At 44.5% G+C, this 25,106-nt stretch overlaps 1 non-coding gene across 1 annotated transcript; it reads right to left on the bottom strand.

The window, feature by feature from the left end:
• Positions 1-9,629: 9,629 nt before the first annotated feature.
• On the bottom strand, positions 9,630-9,775 carry LOC116908379. Its single transcript, XR_004388926.1, has one exon. It is a non-coding gene; the product is annotated as a small nucleolar RNA SNORA48 (small nucleolar RNA).
• Between the last annotated feature and the right edge of the window lie 15,331 nt (positions 9,776-25,106).

Raw genomic sequence — 25,106 nt, 5'->3', positions numbered from 1 at the left:
AAAAAAAGTATCATAAAGGAGAGGGGAGAAAATATTGTTTGCTAAAGGGCTGCTGGGTGAACTGCCTCTTGGCCTTTTGATAGTGTCTTTGATATGGAAATGACCAGCTGCTTCTGTTCAGTGGCCCTTTTTGTCCAAAGTCAAATTGCAGTGCCTCACAGCAGCGATGCACCTATGGACACAAACAGGATTTCTATTTCTTCCTATGCCTCCACAATGGTTACTACAAACATTTTTTCCCACTCTTCACAAGAAAGACATCATGCTTAAGGGGGGAAAAGGCATCAAAACATTCGTGAGTCGTAATGATTTCAGAGTATCTGCGACCTGTCTATCTTCACGTCTGCACTCTGTTGGAGTATTCAAATGTATTGCAATGTGAAAAAGCCCAAGGAGAAAATGGTTATTCATGAATGGAGCTTGGGGATACTCAGAGTCTCATTCTCCTCTTGCATTTGAAAGGGGGAGAGGGGAAAAATTATCTCCCATTCCTTCTGAATGAAAGAACAACCAAAACAACAACAACAACAACAACAACAACAACAACAGCAACAACAACAACAACAGAGTAAACCTATTTTATGTATTAGGAATGGGAGTAATTAAACAAATGACTTTATGCACGCTTTGTGGAGCAATGTTGAATTGGAGGTAAGGGTCTTTTAACAACAGGAATTAGTGCTTCAAAGTGCTGTGCTGAGGCCACACTGAAAAGAACAAACCTTTGGTCCCCCTGTCTCCCACAACAAGCTGTCCTCTCTTCCTTGTGCTCTTTCCGCCCTAACTGGGCTATGAAGAACATCTTTTTTTTTTGTTTTTGTTTTTGAAAAAAATTGATTTTTAAAAATTTTTTTCCATCTTTATTAACTTGAGTATTTCTTATTTACATTTCGATTGTTATTCCCTTTCCCGGTTTCCAGGCCAACATCCCCCTAGCCTCCCCCTCCCCCTTCTATATGGGTGTTCCCTCCACATCCTCCCCCATTGCCACCCTCCCCAACAATCACGTTCACTGGGGGGTTCAGTCTTAGCAGGACCCAGGGCTTCCCCTTCCACTGGTGCTCTTACTAGGATATTCATTGCTACCTATGAGGTCAGAGTCCAGGGTCAGTCCATGCATAGTCTTTAGGTAGTGGCTTAGTCCCTGGAAGCTCTGGTTGCTTGGCATTGTTGTTCATAAGGGGTCTCGAGCCCCTTCAAGCTTATGAAGAACATCTTTAGCTGAGAGAAAGTTCAGGACTGTGTTGAGGGAAGTGGCTGCACATCCAGATGCTGCCCTGATATGGATGCCACTGCTTTGCTGGGTTACAGGGCCAGGATGCAGAGAGGCTGGCTTCCTACCCCTTGATCCATGCACGGTGTCTGTGCTTCAGGCATAGGTAGGTACTGAGTGGTAGTGGAGAAGCCCCTCCTTCCCTGGGATGGTCAAAGGAATAGAAGAAGGTAAAGATACAGAGCAGAGGGTTTCGATGGGAATAGATTCTGAGGCTCTGACTGTGTGCCTGCTCATTAGCCACTTTATTTTATTATTTTTTTAATGAAAAGTCTTAGGGCCAGTGATATGGCTCAGTAGATAAAGGCACTTGCTGTTGAGCCAAATGACCTGATTTTGATTCCCACATAGTGGAAGGAGAAAAGTGACTCCCCCCAAGTTCTTCTCTGACCTACACACACACACACACACACACACACACACACACACACACACACACACTGTAATAAAATATGTGTGTATGTATGTTGTATTTCTGGAGTATGGCTGTGGATATGAGTGTCCCTGCACATGTGTGCATCTGCATTAAATCTTCTCTTGATTACTCTCCATTTTTGGTTTTTGAGACAGGATCTCTCGGTAGACCAGCAGTGAATCAATTCAGCCATGTGGTCTGGCAATGAGCTTCAAGGATTTGTCTCTACCACCCAGCATCGGGGTTGCAGGCGTGAACCACCATACTCAGAATTTTTTCTCTGTAGGTTCTGAGAATTCAACTCAGCTCCCCAAGCTTGTGTCCGCACGAACTGCTTACCCAGATCACTAGTCACTTTAATCCCAGACTAGTTCCAAGAGGCCGGATGTCAAGAGTGACAGGAACAGGGTCTGGGAATGGGAAAGCCTAGCTTCAGATTCTGACTTGACAACTTTTGAGGGAGCCATTCTGCTGCAGACACAACCTTTAAAGTCTGGAAGCCTCAGTAGGAACTAACTGAAGGCTGCTGTGGCAGTGGGCAGAAATGACGAGCTTAGTCCAGCGAGTGCCCAGCCTACCACACCCCTCCTCATTCCCACAGACCAGAGAAGGGCAGGCAGGAAACGATGAGATTCCGCTTTAGTTTTTCTTCCTTTCCCAATTCTAAGTTCATGGCCCCAGGGCATTTCCCTGTGTGACCAGGGAACCAGGGGTATTAATTACCCCTTAGGAAGTTTCTTCTCTACTTTGGCTTCAAGAACGTGGCTTCTGCTTTGTTCTAAATTGTGACTGGAAAGTGAGAGCAATAGGCAGAAGAGAGAATAAGAGCATCCATCTGACATTTGCTGAACTGAGGCACTGTTGTCTCCCGTCCCAAGCTTACACCTGTCAGAACATAATAGACCCTTCCGTACGTCACAATAAAAAACACTGAATTTTCCTCGAACCCTCAGCCCTTCTACCAGTTTAATACAGCTGCACACGGTGTAGGGGCGCATTCTATTTACCTCATTGAATGCAAATCGACTTTGACAAATCACAAAGCATGGACTAGGCGTGACCATTTCCATACGCACACGTTGTGTGTGGCATACACATGTGTCCATGTTAATGTAGATGTGCCCTTAAGCACACGTTGAAGCCAGAATCTGAGGCTGTCTTTCTTGTCTTGTCACCCTCTGCCTTAAGTTTTAAGACAGGGTCTCTCACTGAACCCAGAGCTCACACATTCAGCTTGACTGGCTGATCATCAGCTCCAAGGATTCTCCCCGTCTGCTTCCCCTGCACTGGAATTATATTACATGGCTCTGCTTATAGTTCACTTTCCCTGGGTTTGGAGATTGAACTCAGGTTCTCATGTTTGCACAACAAACATTTGGCCAACCGAGCATTCGCCCTGGCATCAACGTTTCTATTGATAAAACAAATTCAAATCTACAATGTCTCTCAATGAAATGGAAGAGTTAATAGCAAGTCCATTCATGTAAGCCTTTTCTGGATCCACTCACTCATTTAACAAATGCGAATTGTACATCTATCAAATGTGAGGCACGAGGCCAAAAGTAAAGGTTGACATAAATGCAGACATTAGTGGGTTCAAGGATGAGAGCAAAGGGCTAGGGTCATCCAGCTGCAAATCCAGAGTTAAAAAAAACAAAAACAAACAAACAAACAAACAAACACCCAAACCAAACAAACAAACCACTTTTGAGCTTTCCAAAGGTAGACTCCAAAGATCCGTAGAATTCATTTCTATCTGATGGTCTGTCATCATGAAGTTGGAGGAGGTACAGCGGCTCACGAAGCAATCAGGATTTGATTTTGACCGAGGGCAGGAGCACACAGTGTGTTTGACTCGGGCTTCTTTCTGCCAGGCTTCCCCACATGGGATCAGAAAAATTGTGTTCCACCAATAACAATGGCCCCGGCTCACCGAGGTCGTAGATTTAGTTCAGAGAGGCCTTGGAGAGCTCAGATCTCTATCAGGAGCAGGCCTGAGTGTTTGAGGCCCTTTGATATCTGGTTATCAGGATGAAAACAGAACTTCTGGTACTAGATACTGCTGATGAACCCGAGTGTGCCAGGAGTCTTTATGGCCATTCTGCCTGGAGTCAGCTTTTAAAAAGCTTAATAAAAGAGAAGTGCAAAGGAAAAGATTAGTGGGGATTTTCTAAGCCTTGAAGTCGCCATTCCGGTTTGGGTTTTGCACAAACTTCGAGTCGTTTGCTTCCTTTAAGGCCCCTGCCTGGAACACAGAGTATGTACACATCATCATGTAAATTTACATAGCACCTTTTAAATTATGATGAAAGGCAAATTGCAGAATCCCTACAGCTCCAAATGTGTTTCTTAAATTTAATAATTTTTAATTTTGTGTGTGTGTGTGTGTGTGTGTGTGTGTGTGTGTGTGTGTATTTCTATGCCCGTAGAGGCCAGATGTCATCAGATTCCTGGGAGCTAGAGTTACAGGTGGTCTGTCCCACCTGATGTAGTTCCTTTGGAAGAGCAGGAAGTACATTTAATCACTGAACAATCTCTCCATCCCCTACTCCAAAAGCCTTTATAGTCTTTTCCACCTATGAAGACTGCTTCCATGAATTGGGAAGGAATAGGTAATTTTGTCATATAAAATAAGGGTACTGTTTTGTAGTCATGAAAATATTAATTTTTGAGACATAGAGAATCACATGAAAATATTATGTTATGTCATTAGTAAAACAATCAAGCGAAAGGGGGAGGACTGACTGAATTCGACCCTAAACCTCTCTTAAAAACATCATGCTTATAATCCCAGCAGTGGAGAAGAGGAGTCAGACCCCTGAAGCTTGGTGAACTCCATACCAGTGAGAGAGACCAGTCTCAAAAGACAAGGTGGGGGCTAGAGAGATGGCTCAGTGGTTAAGACACAGTGGTGAAGTTACCTTTTTGGCAAAACTTAAAAATGTTTTCTTTAATTCTTTGAAAATTCCATAAAATGTATTATGATCATATCCAGTCCAACCCCTCCTCAAAACCGCTCCTAGATCCACATTCATCTCCCTACCCCCAACTTTGTACTCTCTCTTTTTTAAAATAACATTTACTAATCCATTTTTTTAGTTTGGTTTCTATTCTTGTGATAGACATCATGACCAAAAGCGACACGGGAGGAAAGGGTCTATTTTATTTTATATCTTACAGCCCATCACGAAGGGAAGTCAGGGCAAGTACTCCAGCAGGAACCTAGAGGTAGTTGGGTCTTCTCTGACGTATCATGCTTTCTTCTGTGTGGAGAGAGTTCCATAATTTCCCCCACACCTCAGGCCCGATGCTCTCTAGGGAAACCTTACCTTTCTCCTCTACCTTTGGACACGTCTCTCATCCTCTCAAGCTTTCCTAGGCCCTTGGGATTTTCTTCTGAAGAGGAGATGAAGACGAGGCCCACGAAACCTTGTCCAGCATGAAATCAGTTACTTTTAGTCACCAGTGAAGCCCAGATCCAGATTCCAAAGCTCTTAACGAAAGGACCTGGATCTAGAACTGAGTCTGTTTCTAACCTCTTTGCTGCTGACTATTTTCCAGAGACAGGCAGTAAGTTACACCTCTCATGGAGATTTTGATTGGCAGTAAGATCTGTGGTACTGTGATAAAAAGGACTCTGAGGTCTTCTTGTCTTGACCAGTGTAGAAGTGTTGCATGACAGACTAGTGATACATGCCATGGCTAAAGGATTGGGGAAAGGAAAGTACACAGGATGGTGTGCTACACTGCCCAATAATACAGTGCTCATCCACTCCCCTTTTTAAAACATTTATTCTTCTCTCATGCATGATATCCTGACCACAGTTTTCCCTCCCTCTACTTTTTCCCGACCTCCACCCCTCTTCACCAGATCTCTCATCCTCCATTTCTCTCTTTAAAAAAAAGTAGATTTCCAAGGGATGGCCTAACAAGATAAAAGAAAAGTGGGTATAAACCCTCGTATCATGGCTGGACATGGCAACCCAGTAGGAAGAAAAGGATTGTGAGCACAGTGCAGACAGAAGAGTCAGAGGCACCCCCTGCACCCATTGTTGGGAGTCCCACAAAATACCAAGCTACACAACCATAAAAGATACGCCGAGGACCTAGCACAGACCCATACAGGATCTGTGTTTATCGCTTCAGATTCTGTGAGCTCCTAGCTCATCTAGTCTTTAAAACTGAAAGCAGAACCAAGGTCTCCTTAAAGTGACAGGTTCCCCAAGATCGTTGGGGTCTAGAAAGGGCCAAATTAAACAATAGTGAAAGTCACAAAAGTGACGGACGAAGCTAAGAAGTGTAGGCTGACAGGAACTGGATGTAGATCTCTCCCTGAGAGACACAGCCAGAGTATGGCAAATACATAGGTTAATGCTAGCAGGAAACCACTGAACTGAGAATGGGACCCCCGTTGAAGGAATCAGAGAAAGGACTGAAAGAGCTGAAGGGGCTTGAGACCCCATATGTACAACAATGCCAACCAACCAGAGCTTCCAGGGACTAAGCCACTACCCAAAGACTATACATGGACTGACCCTGGGCTCCAACTGCATAGGTAGCAATGAATAGCCTAGTAAGGGCACCAGTGGAAGGGGAAGCCCTTGGTCCTGCCAAGGCTGGACCCCCAGTGAATGGGATTGTTGTGGGGAGGGTGGTTATGGGGGTGGATGGGGAGGGGAACACCCATATAGGAGGGGAGGGGGAGGAGTTAGGGGGATGTTGACCTGGAAACCGGGAAAGGGAATAACATTTGAAATATAAATAAGAAATACCCAATTTAATAAGGATGGAAGAAAAAAAAGTCATACCTGGTCTATTAACAGGCTCTTTATTCTGTAAAAGCTCTGATGTACCACTGTGTACCAGAAGCAGACAGTGGAGAAGGGGTGTTCTTTGATGTACGCCTCCACAGTTGGAACACACTGGAAACCCTGCCTACAGTTTACAGTCATTAGGATTCCAGGGAGGTGAGAACACGGGGCAAGGCTTGCTCACATCTCAGCATCAGACATCTAGCATCTTGGCACTTCCTCTTCAACTCTACTGGGCTGAAATTTATTTGAAGATCTGAGATTGGCCCTACGCACCTCTGTGCCTTCCATGTAGCCTCCAACTAAAGGCTTGGCCTGTGGTGTTCATGATGGCTGAGTTGACTTTACTTGACAAAGGTCTCACTTTCCTGAGACAGAGGCTTTGCTTAACTCTCCATCCAACCAGATCTTTTCTTGTCTCTTGTTGGTGGTCCATTGGTGGGCTTTAGGTATTCATTCCGAAGATCTCACCTTCCTTAGTTCTGTGCAGGAATGTTTGCTCATCTTGGGCTGGAGGCTGTTCTGTCCGAGCACACCTACTCTGTCTCAGTCTTCAGGTCCATACGGGTGGATCTGGGTCTCTTTCTGTGGTCTCTGCTTGTTATCCAGCAGCAGAAGACAGAAGGCAACAGCTTTCAGAATCTGTGCTGTGGTTTAGGATTCCATGTTCCCGGTTTGGATTTTTGCTTGCTATTTGTATTTCTGCTCATCTCTTAAGTTTTATCTTTTAAAAATAATGTGTGTGTGAAGGGTGCACTCATGCACATACACGTTTGTGCACAAAAGTGCTGATGGTGCCTATGGAGGCCGCAGGTGTCAGATCCCTCTGGAGCTGCAGTTACAGGCAACTGTGAGCTACCTGACATTGGTACTGGCAACAGAACTTAGGTCCTTGGCAAAAGAAGTACCCGACTGCCTGAGAAAAATTAAAAATTGTCAGCTTGATCAGACCTCTTGATTTGCTGTCTGTTCTTTGCGTCTCTTGTCCCCCATTCTCTCCTAAGTGGTCGACTGCCCTGCGGGATGGGGCAATACTCCCTGTGGTACACATATGCTGTGATATGGCATGTATGTGCTACATTCACATGCATGAATGTATATGTGTGTGTGTATGCACACACAAAGAAGGTGGGAAAGCCTTGTGGATTGAAGAATTGACATCGGCAAAAATGGCTGTGTTACTAGAAACAATCTATAGCTTCAGGATTAATATCTCATTAAAATTCCAACGAGATTCTACACAGAACTAGAAAATTCATATGGATTCACAAAAGATGCCAAATAGCTGAAAAGCAATTTTGAGCAAAAAGAGGTTTTAAAATTAAACCAAGAGGTTATAAGAAATCTGAGTAGTCCAGTATCAAGCAATGTGATGGAGTCAGTAGTTAAAACATTCCCCCAACAAAGAAAAATGCAGGGCTAGATGAATTCACTGCTGAATTATACCCAGAAATTGTTCTGAGAATAAGTAGGCAGTCTTCATGGTATTTTTTAAACTTTCCTTTGATTCTTATAGAGTTTCACATCACACACCCCAGTCCTTCTTATCTCCCAGTCTGTCCCCCTTATATCTACTCTTCTCCCTTGCAACCTGCCCTCCCCCCAAAATAACACACACACACACACACACACACACATATACACACACAAACATACACACACACACACACATATACACACACACACACACACACACTACCACCACCATCACCATCACCACTACCACCACCACCACCACCACCAAAGCATAGAAAACATCTCATGGTGGAAACTGTAGTAATTCACACTGTATCCCACAGTATATCCCTCTGTCCACACATCTTCACTTGCAAATATTCATTGCAATGAGTCACTGGTCTGGTTTGAGATCTTTGGATTCTGTGACACCATCAGTATTGTATCCTCATTGAGACTCACTCCTCTTGGTTGTCCTGTTGTTGCCCTGTGTCATGGAAATTCTGCAGTTTTACAATAACAGGACTGGCCCTTTCATGCACCCCAACCATTCTCAGATGATACAGATTTCGAGGTGGGCCAATTCAAAGCCCTGGATCTGGGCCTGGGTGGCCAGCCCACCAGCTTCTCTTTATCTGCAGTATCAGGGTGAGCTCTCCAGCATAGCTCTGGCTAGCTCACCCAATGCTGCCATTGGCAGGAGGCAGGATCAGCCCTCCTGCTCTCATGCCCTCGGGGCTGGCTCACCTGCACCCAGGCCTCCAGAGCCAGCTCCACTGTGCTGCCCAGTTAAGGTGTGGGGCCTTCTAAGTGTTGCACCCTGGGAAAGACTGTGCTAGCTCTTCTGCTGTCACACGCTTGGGGCTGGCTTACCTGCAGCCCTGCGACCAGGGTCAGCTCTGCTGTGCTGTCCTGGTGAAGTCCGGGTCCTGCTCCCCTGAGTGCTGCAGCTGGAAAAGGGCAGAGCTGGTTCTCCCAAAGCACATGACCTCGTGGGCAGCTTTCCCAGGTGCTGGAGGTATGGGGGACATTACCTCTGTGCTCGTGCCACCCCAGTACAGAGGAATAGCAGGGTCAGCTCTCCTCACACTTATGCCTTCCCATTCCCCACCACCAGGGCCACCTCCACTATGATGCGTGGGTGAGGTGCAGGACCTGCTTTCCTGAGTATTGCTGACAGGGAGAGATGGGGCAAGCTCTCCAGAGCGCCACGTCTGGTGAGGGGATGAGGTCAGTTCTGCACAGCTCCTGGACATCCTCATGTTCAATAATGGTGATATGAACCATGGACATCAACATTGACCCCTGCAGCTGCTGTATAGCCATGAACTCAGACATGGCCCTCAGTTGCAGCTTGGGTTGGGAGCTCACCATGCCCCAGGTTGCAGGTCTAACCACTATAACAGCCACCTCTTTTCTACCCTTGAGTCTCCCGTTCCGTCTCTCTTCACGGTGCTCAAGCTGCTCCGCTTCTCTTTCTTTACCATCTGACCACCACATACTTGCACACTGTAGTGCCTCTTGCTACAAACTGGTCATGTGGCTGTTGGGCCCCTGGGTGAGGTCATTCATCTTAGCTGTGTGGCATGGTGGCATGGTGGCATGGTATGGTGGTCCACAGGTCTCTGTCTGTCTTACTCCTTCTGCACTATGAGGCCTGGATTTGATTTGGTTTTCATAAGTCCTAGACATGAGATAGTTTTGGCCATCAAGCAAGGCATCAAGCTAGGACAAACAAAGGACTGCCATCTGCTCTTCTGCCCCTGACTGATATAAGAACAACACAACCAACAAGGTATCGCTTAGCCCATTGTTGGGACACACACACACACACACACACACACACACACACACACACACAGGTCAGCGGACAGACGGATGGACATGACAGCTTGCCTCAGGATCCTTAAGAAGGAATTGATACAGTGAAGATACCATGTTTAGGACATTCTTTATAGAGTCCCTGCTAGAATTACAGTCCCTGACCACACCTTGAAGTACTTCAGCTATTTCATATTGGAGCACCAATTCTAGAACATTCCAGGTGTCAAAACATTGTTCGTTAGATGCAAATGGAGGAAGAGGCTGAGTCTGGAAGGGCAGAGAGGCGGATCCTGAAGGCACCGTCTATTGCCCTGGTTTCCACATATTGCTGTGAGGATACTCTGGTGGGAGGGCCTCATGTATCCGGTTCTTTAGTAGCAGCTTTGGATTGGGTAGCAACGGAATGCTCAGCAGAGCCTCACTTGTATGCAAGTCTCCTTCTGCAACTCATAATTACCACATAATTCAAGCTGAAGTTTTCTCCCATAAGGAATCAGTATTCTACTCAGTAGCCACCCAGTTTCCAAACAGTGGAAACTCACCATCAACAGCTTGATTGAATGACCCACCTGGAATTGCTTATACTTCATTAATGCTTTCCATAAATCATGGAGTTGACAGGCTACTGGCATGGACTTCCCAAATCTCATAATTGTGTTTTGTTTTTCTCTGGCTTCATCAGTTTCCTTTTGGATGTTGACAGCTTAGCGAATTTTTTTTCGAAGTTTATTTTTATTTTATGCGTATGGGTGTTTTGCTTGCATGTATGTCTATGTAATGAATGCATTGCCCTGTGCCTTAGGAGGCCAGGAAAGGGAGTCAGATCCCCTGGGACTGGGGTTAGACAGTTGTGAGCTGCCTTGAGAGTGCTGGGAGTTGAATCTGTGGCCACTGAAAGAGCAGCAACTTCTCTTAACTGCAGAGCCACCTCTCCAACACTGTAAATGTTTTGAATACCATTTGATTTTCTGGTGAAAATGTCTGTTTTATATTACAACTATCCGAAGGGTCTGAACACCTGGACTGTGTGTGTCCTCAGCTTTGCAGTGTGTGGGCTGTGTCATCTTGTTAGGTCTCTGTCATATCTGAAAGAAAAAGTAAGATGTTTGCTTCCTAAGAGTGGCATAAGAGCTTGAAACATAGTGATACTGGTTTTTCTAACAGTAAGACCAAAGAACACTTGAGTAGATTTCAGGCTGGAGGGCTCCGAAAAGATCAGCTGCAAAGTCACAGGGTACCTTATATCCCATTCTGAAGAGTAAAACTTGGGGGAAAAGAAGAACTTGACTAATGCTATTTCTTGAGTTCTTTATCTCACTTAGTTGGGAAGCCAGCCCACACTTATAGCTGCTAAGAAAAAAATGTTATTTCCCATCTGCAGATCAGGGTCCTACATGGGCTTGCTTTTACATCATCAGGACCTAGGACAGAACAGGCTTGAATGGATGAATGAAGAAATGAGGTAAAAGCAGCAGAGAATTCCATTGTTTATAGCATGCTATATTATATATTATACAATCATTGTAGCTATTCATCCATACATTATTTATGCATATATTCATTTTTGGATTATAAAGATAGCAGCATTTGCTGCTCTTACAAAGGAACTGACTAAGTTCAAATCCCAACATCCACATTGAGTGCCTCACAACTCCCTGTAATGCCAGAACCAGGGGATCCTGTACCCTTGGCTTCTGCAGATATGTGCATTTACATGAAATGCCTGCCCCTCATAAACATAATTAAAAAACAATAAGGGAATGTGTGTTTTTTTGTAAGAAATTAGAACTTGGTGTGGTAGCATATGTTTGTAATCCAGCACTCACAGAACTGAGACAGAAGGATCCCAAACTTGAAATTTCCTGAGCTACATAGTGAGTTCAAGGATTGCTTCAGCTACATTGAGATCCTCCACAAACAAACAGTCAAACAAACAAACAAATGATACAAAGTAAGTGAAGAAGGAAATTGAACCTAGAGTTCCAGCCCTAGAGATAAATACTGCTAAGACTTTACTGTCTACTTTTTCTTATTAAAACAACAACAACAACAACAGCAACAACAACAACAACAACACATGTCCTAACTTGCGAATGTCATCAAAACAGGCTCATCCTCTTCAATATGTCCTATAATTTGTTTCTAAGTTTAGATATAGCTCAAATGTTTCCCTCAACTGGCACATTATTTTCCAGGGTGGCAGGGTTTCCTTCACAAGCTGCCACTGTCTATTTTGTATCTGCTCTCTTGATAAATACCTAGATTGGCTCTACTTCAATTACCTATGTAATATTTCAAGAAGGGTCACATGTGTATTGTCCTTCTGGGTTTCTCCTAACCCTGGGATTGGTAGGGGAAATATGAATACATTAAAAAGGATTTGGAAACATGCCTGCCCCCACCCAGAACCAGAGAAGCAGGACCAGCCAGTGACCTGGTACTTCTCCACTGAAACAGTAAAAAAAAGTTGCTGCTATGGGCCCAAAGGGCCTTTGCGAATTGGACCTGTGGAAAGTTCCTTTACTGGGTAGCTGATCCTAGGCAAACCATGTAGTAACTTTGTGGGGTGAATACCCTCAGAGGGAGAAAGGAGATGCCCATCAGGAGTCAGATAAGATGATAGATAAGAGACGAAAGGCTTCTCATTTGATACGCTGTCTAGGTGTGGTGTGACAAGTTTCCGTAATGTGTTGCTATGAGTTGGGGCTGGGAAACAGAAAGGACCCTTTCCATTTATAGGACAAAGTAGTTCTGAGCCGAGCCACATTGCCTCAGCATCCTACTTGTTCTGACGCCCAGCCCAAGGCTGTAAAGGTTTACGCCCTGAAGAGCAAACACTGCACAAAATCATTACAAACCTGAAATCGGAGGCCTGCCCATTGGGGTGAGGACAGAAGGCTGAGGAGAGAGGCCTGGCTCAGGCTGGCTCTGCGACTCTGTGGAGCAGGCGGGGATTTTCAGGGTGATTTACTGTGGATTGATTTGCAGTTTGTTCCGCAGCCATTGTTTGTAATACGCCTTGCCAGCTCATGTTCTCTGAACCTTAATTGTTCTAAATTAAACTATAGGGAGCAGACAGCACACACTTCCATCAGAACAACGAAATATTGTACCAAATCCCCCAGGGAAGCACCAGTCCCTTCTAGGATTGGCTTGGACTTGAGGGTGTCAGAAGGAACACACAGAAGGTCGGTGTGTGTGTGTGTGTGTGTGTGTGTGTGTGTGTGTGTGTGTGTGTGTGTGTGTGTGTGTGTATGTGTGTGTGTGTATGTGTGTGTGTGCCCATGTGCTCATGTGCATGTGTATTCACAGGCATGGCTGTGCCTGCGAGGTCAACACTGGGCATCTTCTTCTATCACCTCCCACCTTATGTTGTGAAACAGGGTCTCTCACTACTCCTGGAGCTCATTGACTTAGATTGAATGGTTGGACCTAGAGCCTTGGGGATCTGGCTTCTACAGGCCTGCATGCCCATGCACCAGCACAGGCTTGTGTGGCTACACACATGTGAACATGCCATACCCAAATGCAGAAAAAACATGCTAGGCACACACTACATACAGACACAAATGCAGGAAAAAAGCATATTGAACAATTAAGTTACATAAGGAAGACTATGGAACAATATCTTCCATTATGAAAAACAACACGATAGTATTATGTGTTTAGATTCACAAAGAATAAAACAAAGATACATTAATAGCCAAACTAAGCACTAGTGTCAGGACAGCGAATGTCTGGGGGTGACAGAAGGAAACCTTTTTAACTGTACTTGCAGAATTTTATTTCTTCAGAATTATGTGACCCAACATGATAAAATTATGTGTGATGGGTGCACTGACGTAGTTCAGACACACAACGCCTTTCGTCATTCTGTGTAGGTTTGAGTCTGAAGACTTCAATGAGAAGAGCAAGCAGCGGCTCACTGGGTGCATAGACCTGGGTTCTGTGTGCTTGTCTTAAGTGCATTTGCCACTATGGGTTAATCTGAGTGGCTTTGATGGATTTTTGCATTCTCCTGATCTTTTCCAAGATTTCTTTTCTTATTTCCAGGCATCCTTGGGTCCTTGTCCTTCTTCTTTTGAGCATTCTTTATTTTTTATTTTATATATGAACACAGGTATTTTTTTTTTTTATCATATCCATCCCACATGCCTCATCTCCATCTCCTCCTGGGCTACCTCCAACATATCCCCTCCCCCAACTTGAAGAACATCATGTCTCTTTCGTGTCTTTTTAAAATAATCACACTCAATTCAGATAGTACTGCCCACATGTATATGGGGGTGGGACCATCCACTTGGAACTGTTATTTTTTACTTTTTAAAATTGGAGAGAGAGAGAGAGAGGTCATCTCTTTTTTGAGTAAGATCTGTGGTTTTAAATTTGCTTCAGGGTTCTTTTGGGACCATACAGGATCTTTCATGATCCTCTGCTGAGAATGAGGATCTACCTGGATACTCCTTGACTCACAATGAGGTTTCAATGCGATAAATTCATTATAATCTGAAGACATCATAAGCCAAAAATGTGTTTAATACATCAGACCTGCAGAATGTCTTAGCTTAGCAACATGAGTCACGCACTCCTCTGCAGGCTCCAGGACTGACCATGGACAGCACAGTCCCTGTGTATCCTTTATCTAAAATGGCACAGTGTTGGCAGGTAACCTCCTCACACCTGTCTGTATCCTACTCCTTAAGTCAGCTCCAGATGGTTGAAAATACAGGGTAAGCATTACGGACATAATTGTTTCCAGAGGAGGGCAATGAAAGTCTGCAGACGTTCAGTAAAGATGCCATTGCACATCCTGTCTATGCCACTGTAAGAGTTGGTAGAGCTGTAGGTCAAGCCATGGTAAGTACTGGATTCGTTTGCATGCTGCTGACTTAGCAACCCCTTCACCAGGCTAGGTAGTTTCCACCTTTCTACTCTGCTGCAATGGACGGACTCCACAGGGTTGCCATGGGGGAAGCACTGTGGGAATGGCTACCTCTGTCCATTCTGATCTCTTCTGGCTTCGCAACCTCAGCTGGTCTGTATCACAGAAGTGGTCTCATCTCAGGGGCAAAACAAACAGAATCACCCTCCACTTCTGGCCATCTGTGCTCTTTCCCTGTCTGTCCCCACCTGCTCTCTCCAATCTGCGGAATGCCCTTCCTGCTTCTGGATCTAGCTTTTTATTAGCTGTCGAGCACACTCTTGCAGAGCAGTTCCAGTCAAGTGTGTGTTCCCATCTAAAAACTATCAACAAATTTCATCTTCAAAGTAAAATTGTCTTTAAAACAGTGCCTTTACCAGTCTCCTTGTCTATATCACACCTTGCTTTCCCATTCCTTCATTCCACTCTCTTTCAGAAGATCCACTTTGTCTTTTATTTAATACCCTGCAATTGGTTCTGTTTACCAGGTGGATGCTTGTGCGGCAGTAACCGAGTCCTCTCTGTCTAGTGAGTCTGCTTAAACTATATTCTGATATTTGCCATACAAGACTCCTACATTCAGAAGCTATTGAATTAGTAATTTAATTAAATTGTTACTCACAGTTAGCCATTACACCATTGTGTGCCCTTTGTCTGTATGAAAGCCGCCTACTTAGATCTTAATCTCCTCAGTGCTGGGATAGCAGCAGCCATGTTCTGAGTGCCAATTGCTCGTGGGGCCTCAATAAACAGGTCAAGTAACGAGAATTCATATTGTGCGTAGGTTTTGTAGCTCTTCAAAGCCTTAGACCTCTCAGTGAATCTCAAGAGTCAGAAACTGATGGCATGGAGTTTACATAAGATAAACACAAATGTTCCATTGCTTAAGTGATTCGATTGTTTCCCCAGTGAATGAGCATGTGAAGAGACTTGGGCTACTTTTAAAATTGTCTAAGTATCCAGTCCTTGCTGATTGTTACAGGTTACAAAGACCGGTAAGCTAGGAGTCTTATAGGTGGCTTTCTATCAGGCACCATGTAGAACAGACTTTTTGGCTAGTATGCAGTTTTTAGATTACTTAGTGACCAAATGGTCTGTCTATAGGCAGATTTTACACCAGACATCCACGTCCAGGTTCTTTCTTTCCACTTCCTACCTTCATTGTTTTTCTCATTAGATAAAGGAGTAGAATCTGCTTTGCTTTCCATGAACATGTATATGGATGAATGAAGTGGTGTTGAGCCTTTTGATAGGTTTGACTATGGTTTTCAGGCTCCCCAGCAATGAAAAATGGCATAGATGAGGCGGAGGAGACATTGTTAAGATTCTCTCAGAAACTCAAACAAATAGCAAACAAAACCAAAGCAAACTCTATGCACATGTGCATAGACAGGATGAGATCCCGATCAAATAGTACTCATCTTGGAAAATGCAAGGAAACCCAGTGTTCTCTTAAAATCTGATCCAGAACATGCTTCTTGGTATTTACCCAAATATTGTGGTTTAAATACGAGATGCTCCCCCAGAGGTTTTGAACACATGGTTCCAAGCAGGTAACACAGGCTTGGAAGGCTGTGGATCCTTTCAGAGGTGGGCCATTATTGGAAGAAGTGGGTCACTGGGGTAGGTTTGTTGATGTGATAGCCTTTCCTTACTTCCTCATTCTCCTTGCAATGCTGCGACGTGAAGCAGCTGCCCCGTGCTTCTGCTGCTGTGTCTTCTTTGCAAGGATAAACTGTGGTCCTCAAAGGAGGAGCCAAAGTAAAGCCCTCCTTCCTTAAATTGCTTCTGTTAGAAATTTTGTTACAAGTAGCCAGTACCCTGAAAAAGTTGGAATCTTGGTCCAATGTGTTCAAGAAATCTGCAATTTCCCAAACCTGGAAGGAACCTAGTTGTCTAGTAGTTTCCTGGAGGCTTTTCTACAATGATCGTGATGTCTATCAGGACTTTGATTTCTTCCTATTGAGATACGTATACACCCATTGGCCTTTGTACTTACAAAGTCTCAGAATGATGCTTAATTTGAGTGGTGAGACTTGGTGACCTTGCTTGGTTCTCAGTTTCAAAGGACAGCACCGAATCATTTGTCATTGACTGTAATGGGCTATGGAGTTTATGTAGATGTCAGGTATCTTAATCCAATCTCTCTCTCTTCTCTCTGTCCCTCTCATTAGTTTTCTTTTTCCTTCCTTAGATTGAGTTTCTCTCTGTAGTTCATCTGGCTTAGAACTTGTGTAGACCATGTTGGCTTTCAACTTGCAATCCTATCTCAGCCTCACCCAGCTTTTTATTTATATTCTGAGTTGGCTGATAGATCTCTCTTTCTGATGTGTTCAAATTCACTTTCTACATCTCACACTTGATACTTTAGCATATTAAACATGGTCATTCAAAATTTCCAACACCTGGGTCATATCTGATTCTGCTTATTTTAGTTGTGTGTTTTTGTGTGGATTCTCATAGCTTTTATTTGTCCTTCCTCCCTCCCTCCTTCTCTCCCTCCCTCCTTCCCTCCCTCCCTCTTTCTTTCCTTCTTTCCTTCTTTCTCCAAGATAGGGTTTCTCTGTGTAACCCTGGCTATCGTGGAATTTGCTCTGTAGACCAGGCTTGACTTGAACTCAGAGATCTGCCTGCCTCTGCCTCCTAACTGCTGGGATTAAAGGTGTTTGCCACCACACCTGGCTTATATAATCTTATTTACATATTTTATAATTAAATTTTTTATTTTAAATTAAATGCATATGTGTCTCTGTGTGAGAATGTGCATGTGAGTGGAAATGCCCACAGAAGCCAGAAGAGGATATCAGCCAGAAGAGAGCTGGGATTACAGCCAGTCGTGAGCCTCCATGTGGGTGCTGGGAACTGAACCTGGGCCCTCTACAGGGGCAGCCAGTGCTTTGATCTCATATGATCTCTCTTCAACCTCATGTCTCATAATTTGTGATTAAAAGCCAGACGTCTTCATAGAGGTCTAAGATAAATATATGCATGTCTAAAGTGGATATATTAATTTTTCCTAGATTTAGTGTGTGAGTGTGTGTGTGTGTGTGCGTGCGAGAGAGTGTGTGTGTGAGTGTGTGTGTATGTGTGAGAGTGTGTGTGTTTGTGTGTGAGTGTGTGTGTTTGTGTGTGAGAGTGTGTGTGTGTGTGTGTGATTATAATCAGTACACAGTAGGGGCTTCATTGTTGTTGTGATTACGTTCACCATAGTGTTTTCCCATGCTTTTGTTCTATCCTGGGCTTGGTGATCTTACGAGAGCCAACACTTGTGAGACTTTCTCTCTAGATGTTCTTGCTCTTTGCTCTTTCGTTCCATTCAGTCTTCGCCAGCCTGGCATTAGGGCTGTGGGATGGAGAATACTCTCTGTTGTCCTGTTTGACTCTTGTAAAAAAGGTGTCATTGCATAGTATGTAAGCTGTGCTACATGTGTATGTATGCTATGTTACGTCTGTATGTACGAATGTATGTATGTATTTATTTATGTGTGTGTGTGTGTGTGTATGCGTGTATATGAATGCATGCATGTTTGTGTGGTGTGTGCCGATAAGGGTGTGGGTACATGTACCTCAGCATGAGTGTGGAGGCCAGAGAACAGCTTGCTGACTTTCTTCTTCCTTCATGAGTATTCTAACAATCACATTCAGGATGTCAGCTCTCTGACAAGCACTTTTACCTGCTGAGCCTCCTTGCTGGCCCAACTTCCCATGCTCCCCTCTCCTCCTTTCCTCTCTTCTTTCTTCCTATCTCATTCCTTCTTATGATGCTGGGGAACAGAACCAGGGCCTTACTCATGCCTGGACACTGATCTATTTTTGTGCTAATTAAATCCCTTTCCATATAGACATGCCTAAGGGTTAGGCATAGCTGTTTCTTACATTATCTTAGATATCTCTATCAGATACATATTATACATCTCTCCACATAATATATATCATACATGTATGTCCTTATGTATGCATTTGTCTTTCTTTTGTTTGTTATCAGCAGCAGTGGGTCTTTTCCTGTACCCAGAGTCAATCTTCATCCAACAGTCTTACATTCTTGTTTTGCTGGCACTAAGGGAAGAAGGCCTCATATTCTTTTTGTAGTTGAAGTCCTGTTTTCAGGTTCACAGCATAGAGAGTGCTTTTTCTCTTGTCTCTCTCTCTAACTCCTGTAGAGCATTCAGTAGGAACCTTGGGACACCTGTGAATGGTATCAAGCAGCTTCTCATTGCTGTAACACAGTGCCTGAGATGGGTTCTTTATAAGGGATTGAAGGTCCTTTGAGCTCACTGTTTCCCACCTTACTTGGCTCTGTGCTTCTGGATCCGTGGTGAGGCAGAGTGACGTGTCGAAGAGGAGCATGCTGGAAGCAGAGCAGCTGGCCCCAGGGTGACCAGGAAGCAGAAAGCAACTGGAGACTAGTTTAGGACAATTCTACCTCTCAAGGGCAGGCCCCAGTGACTTACTTCCTCCAACAGGCTCTACCTTCTTTTGAAAAAATTGAATTATTTCATGTGTAGAGGCCAGCGGATGACCTGTGGGAGTCCATTCTCTCCTGTACTGTGGGTTCCAGGAATGACACTCAGATCATCAGTCTTGGCTTCAAGCACCTTTACCCATGGAGCCCTCTTCCCTGCCTTGTTGTAATCAATTGAGCTATGAATTTACCAGTGGATGAAAATGTCAATGAAGCTGAAGCCCTCATGAACCAATCATCCCACACAAGCCCTCTAAAGTGTAACTCACCAGGGACATCTGTAGATTCAATCCACAGCAGAAGGTCTGGGTTTACTGACACTTCACGATGGCTCGCAGGGTCCCCTTCACTGTTTAGCAATTGGTTAAGACTTTAGGCGAATTCTTGCTACAGTTTGCGGTGCTCCGTGTCTGTTTTCCTCCTCGGCAGCCCCTGGTTCTCCTGGGGCTTCAGGCTGCTCATTTGCTTTGTATTCTTCAGCAGACTCAGGGATTCTGGGAAAATTATGATCCTAATTATGTACAATAATATAATTTGACTTTTATAATAGAAAAAATTATGATTCAAATGATTAAATATTATCTTTTTATTTTCATTTTAAGGGTGGTGAGAATGTTCTTTTAGGCTTCCTATATCTTTAGCACATGCTGGAATTTAGCAGATTTTATTGATGAAACTTCAAACTCTCTTCTATATAGCCCTTACTTAGTGCTAATTGCTCATACTTACTATAAAATTGTTTTAAGAATTTTGTAGCCGTCTTACTAAGGAAGCCAAAATTCAATCAATGTAACAGAAATGGATTAAAGCCCAAGTGTGTTTATTCATGTATTAGGGAGCAGGTTTTAAACTCGAAGCCACTTTTTTTTTTTTATCTGATTGGGGGTTATTGGCTGAAATGTTGTGTTGAAAAAGATTAAGAATCAAATTTGAATCTGGCATTTGATTGGTGATGTCTGTCTTGAGCAAAGCAGGGTGGGAGTGGGCTCTTATGGTAAATATCCGGGGATGCAGACAGTCAGGGAGAAGTGAGAAGCATAGACAATGACTGCCACCCCAAACCCTTGTGATCTGACTGGAACAATGTGAACCAGTGAAAATGGTGGGTTATACACCCTATAAGCTCAAGGGACAGGTGCTGCTGAGACAGTTGAGAAAGGGGGAACCTTGTCAGCTTCGGTGGTCATAGAAGGTATGTTTGCCTAGGATAGCCAGGAGCCTCGCTACACCCAGGGGACTGCAGAACTGAGGGTGATAGTGCAACCATCAGTAGCAGTGTCTGTGCAAGGGCAGGTGACAAGGTCACAGGAAGAATGGGCTCCTATTATTATCAGAAAATTGCTCTCTAAGAGCAGAGAGAGAGAGAGAGAGAGAGAGAGAGAGAGAGAGAGAGAGTGTTAGGCCTGGCAGTACAGACTTCTAATCCTAGCTATTTGAAAGGCAGAAGGAGAAAGATTACAATTTCATAGCCTTCTCTGGTCTGCCTACTGAGTTCAAGGCCAATAAGGGAAACTTAGTGTGTCTCAGTTTCAAAACAAAAAGAGGGCCCAGCACCAATGGAAGGAGAAGCCCTTGGTTCTGCCAAAGCTCGAACACCAGTGGAGGGGAATGTCAGGGCGGAGGGGCAGGAAGGGGTGGGTGGATGGGTAGGGGAACACCCTCATAGGAGAAGCGGGTGATGGTATAGGGGGTTTATGGATGGGAAACCAGGAAAGGGGATGACATTTGAAATGTAAATTAAAAAAAAATCCAATTAAAAAAAAAAGAGAGCCCAGAATGAAGCTCAGTGGTAGCAATGCTTTGCCAGCAGATATAAGGCTCTGGGTTTGCCCACTAGCACTCTCACCAAAAAGAGCAATATTGTCTTAGTTATGGGTTTGGTTGCTGTGAAGAGACACTATAACCAAGGCAACTCTTATAAAGGCAGACTTTTAGTTAGGGCTGGCTTTCAGATCCAGAGGTTTCGTCCATTATCATAGCAGGAAGCATGGCAGCAGGCAGGCCGACGTGGTGCTGGAGAAGGAGCTGAGAGATCTATATCTTGATCTGAAGGCACCCAGGAAAAGACCGTCTTTCAGGGAACTAGGAGAAGGATCTCAAAGTCCACGCCCAAGGTGACACATTCCCTCCAACAAGGCCACACCTCCTAATAGCGCCATTCCCTGGTCAAACCACCACAAATAGGAAGACAGGTGAGCACTCTGGTCGGAACTGTGGGATGGAGAGTGAGGTCAGACAGACGTCCTTAGAAGGGGAAGAGTGGTTGCTGGCAGAGCCGGTAGCAATGATGGCTGCGTGGCAGCTGGTGTCACAAATACCTGCTTGTGTTTCATGTCTGGGACAAGCCTTGCTGTGCTGTGGCTTTTCTGTCCTTCTTTGGGGCAGACTCAGTTGTTCTGTTTGGGCACTTTGTGTTCTGTGGCTCGCCTTACTGTGTCACCTCAGAGGTCACGGTGTGCGCATGTGCATATGCGCATGTGCATGTGTTGACCTGCCACTGTGAAAACAATCCGAGGCCTCGGTTTGCTTCTCCCATTGCTTGACACCACTGAGTTCCCCAGAGTTTTGCACACCATTATGTGAAGGCCAGGATGGTAGGATTGGATTGTAAGGGGTCAAGTGAAAAGTTTGCATTTGACAGGAAGGAAGCAAATGCACCTTTAAGAGACTCATTTCAGGACAGGGACAGAGAAAGTTGTGGCATTCAGGGATTAACCTTAGGGATTTTAGAAGCCATGGCAAAATGGTTACTGGTTTGAACCATCTCTCTGTGGTGTTCCCACTAAGGTGAAAATTATTTACAACCAATTGGAAGGGGAGCAACTGAGCAAACCAACAGATTTCAAATCTTTCCTTCGTAAGTGTTTTTTTTTTTTTCTTCGTAAGTGTTAAAAACTAGACTTTTTAAAATAAGCCACGCAGTCAAGACTTTTTGAGAACGCACTCCGGTGCGTGGTGGTGGTGAAGGCAGTTACAAGTTCTGCTTGTCAGCACCGAGAGAGGCACAGGGCACAGAATTAAAATGTTTTCTGAAGTTAGTTAAGCCCAAGAGTTTACTTTATAGCGGTTTCACCTGAGATAAGCCTGTAGTTATGGGGAACAGAGAATAACGTTCGAATCTCCTTTGTCCCTCACTTGTGAGATGAATGATGTGGGATGAATCCTTTTCTTCTTACAGAATATGAACTCTGCTTTCCTGGCTGCCCCACCCCCAGCCCCAGGAACTCGATCTTACTCTTTTCCTTTGTGCTAAAAATATTTCTGTCATGTTGACTCTTTAACCCCAAACTCAAACATACTCAAATTTCTTCCCATTTTGCTTTTGAAAAATATATTTCTTTTAGACAAGGTTTTACGTACTTCGGGCCTCAGACTCTCAGTATAGCCGGGGATGATCTTGATCTTTTGGTCCTCCTGCCTCTACCCCATCAGTGCTAGGAACACAGTGACTCACCTGGTTATGTGGTGCCATTGATTGTATCCAGGGAATTGTGTATGCCAGGCAAACACAGTACAGATTGAGCCACACCTCTAACTCTCCAAGCTTTGAAACAAAAGGCCAGCCAATCCAGGTCTCATTTCCCTACCTCACTTCCCTCTCCTTGTCAGATTTTTGGAAAGCATGCCCTACAGTTAAAGCCGTCATTTTGGTGGTTGGGGAATGCTGGGTACTGTACTTGAGCATCATGAATGCTAACCCAAAGTCTTCATTTTCAGCGAGAAGAAAATATGAAGTGCCAGATACATACCTGAGACCCTAGCACGAGAAAGGGAGGGACAAGTGGAGGCAGGAGGGTTGTGGGTTTAAGAGCAGGATAGATTACTGAGGAAGATCAGTGCAAAACCTGCACAAAACAAATAGTCAACAAAAGGGAACTCTCACTGACTTAAGATATTTATTTGAATGCCAGGAAGTGGTGGCACATGCCTTTAGTCCCAGGGCTTGGGAGGAGGCAGAGGTGGGTGGATCTTAGTGCCAGGCCGGCCTGGGCTTTAGACTGAGTTCTGGGATGGCCAGGGCCACACAGAGAAAACTTGTTTCAAAAAAAAAAAAAACTGAGAAGGAGGGAGGGAGGGAGGGGGGAAGGAAGGAGGAGAGGGAGAGAGAAGGAAGAGAGAGAGAGAGAGAGAGGAGAGAGAGAGAGAGAATCTATTTGAGTAAAACAGTTTTCAGACTTCCAGACAGCTACGGTTTGAATGTGAAATTCTCTGGTGTGTTTGAACACTTGGTCCCAGCTGCTGATGTCGTTTGGGAAGGACGTGGGAAGTCTAGGATATGGGGTTTCCCTAGAGGATACAGAAGTCTCAGAGCCAGGCTTTGAAGGTTACTCTTGTTTCCTGATCTAGTCTAACCCTCCTGTCCAGTGCTATGGGAGAGTGGTAGTCACAGCCTCCTTGGTGTCATAGGGGTCCTTCCCCATTGCCTCCCCTGCCATGATGGTGTGTCTCCTTGGAACTTCTGTGAGCCAGAATGGTGTATGTCTTTGGAACTGAGAGCCATGATGGTGTGTCCCTTTGTAAGTGTGAGCTGTGGTGGTGTGTCCCTTTGTAAGTGTGAGCTGTGGTGGTATGTCCCTTTAGAAGTGTGAGCTGCGGTGGTGTGTCCCTTTGGAAGTGTGAGCTGCGGTGGTGTGTCCCTTTGGAAGTGTGAGCTGTGGTGGTGTGTCCCTTTGGAAGGGTGAGCCATGATAAACCTTTCCTCCCTTGACTCTTTCATGTATCTTGTCATAGTAGCAGGAAAACTAATGCATCAGAAATTTGATATTGACAGTTAACTGATTCCTATTAGGTTAAATGAGATATGTGGCTATGAAATGATTTTTATCAACAGATTTGCAACCTAGGTAGCAAAAAAATGATCGTCATATATATTAGAATATGAACTTTATAGAACTTGGTGTCTCCCTGCTGGTCTAGTTTCACAGCCGGACCACTGCACCTAAATTCCATGTTCAGAACAGACAGACATGAGCACACTTGGAAATCATTAAACTCAGGACATGACTCAGCTTAACAGAGTGCTGTGGGTTTAAGACATTTACAATTACACCACTAAACCAAGAACTTGAGAAACTGCAGCTCTTACAAGTGAATTAATGTGGACGGCAGGAGGATATACAAGGAAATAAATAGAATTTGCATTTGGCTAAGTGATAGAGTGAGTCTGAGTACAAGAAGGGAAAACTGTTTGCCGAGAGTGCTTTCCAACTCAAACATTGATGCTCTTTGGGCCTCGAAGAAGCACCAGCTATGTTTCTCAGGATCAGCAATGCTACTTCCAAGACTCGGAACAAAGACAGGGCCATGTAGGAGAAATACCGGAGTTATGGGAAGACATTTTTCTTAAGTTACTGTTAGCATCTATTAACTGTACAAACAAGCTCATCATGACGTATTAGTATTGAGGACAGCATGGCCCCACACCTGTGGGGATTAGGAACCCTTGTCTCGTTGCGTCAAAATACCTGACCAGAGCAACTTAAGGAAAAAGTTTATTATGGCTCACTGTTTGAGGGCAGAGTCCACCATGATGGAGAAGCCCATACTCTAACTTGTGTACACCATGATGACTGTAGTTTCCCTGGAGTATGCAAGGTTGTGGCTTTGCAAAAAAGCTGTGCAGTGAAGCCTCAGGTGGAGGGTAGGCTCCTTAGGGTGACCTAGATGAACATGATAACAGAACGGAATTCAGCTCATAATAGCTGCTTACGAGTTTAGCCGTAAAATGGAGGGGCTTGGAAGGCTCGTTGTCAGCTCACTGCACATGCTCCTCGCTATCGCAGATGAGGAGGGTGGGACTCCTCTTCAAGGCTGACCTTGAGCAGACGCCTCCACGTGTGTAATAGCTTCAACACTGATCACTGACCTTATAATACAGGCCTAATGCCGCACTGGGAGATGTAATGGAAGAATCGCTGTTTAAATATGAGATGGTGAGTTTCTGA

The sequence above is a fragment of the Rattus rattus genome, chromosome 8 (assembly GCF_011064425.1).
Source record: "Rattus rattus isolate New Zealand chromosome 8, Rrattus_CSIRO_v1, whole genome shotgun sequence".
In the NCBI taxonomy this organism is placed as follows: domain Eukaryota; kingdom Metazoa; phylum Chordata; class Mammalia; order Rodentia; family Muridae; genus Rattus; species Rattus rattus.
This window is presented reverse-complemented; position numbering and strand designations above follow the sequence as displayed.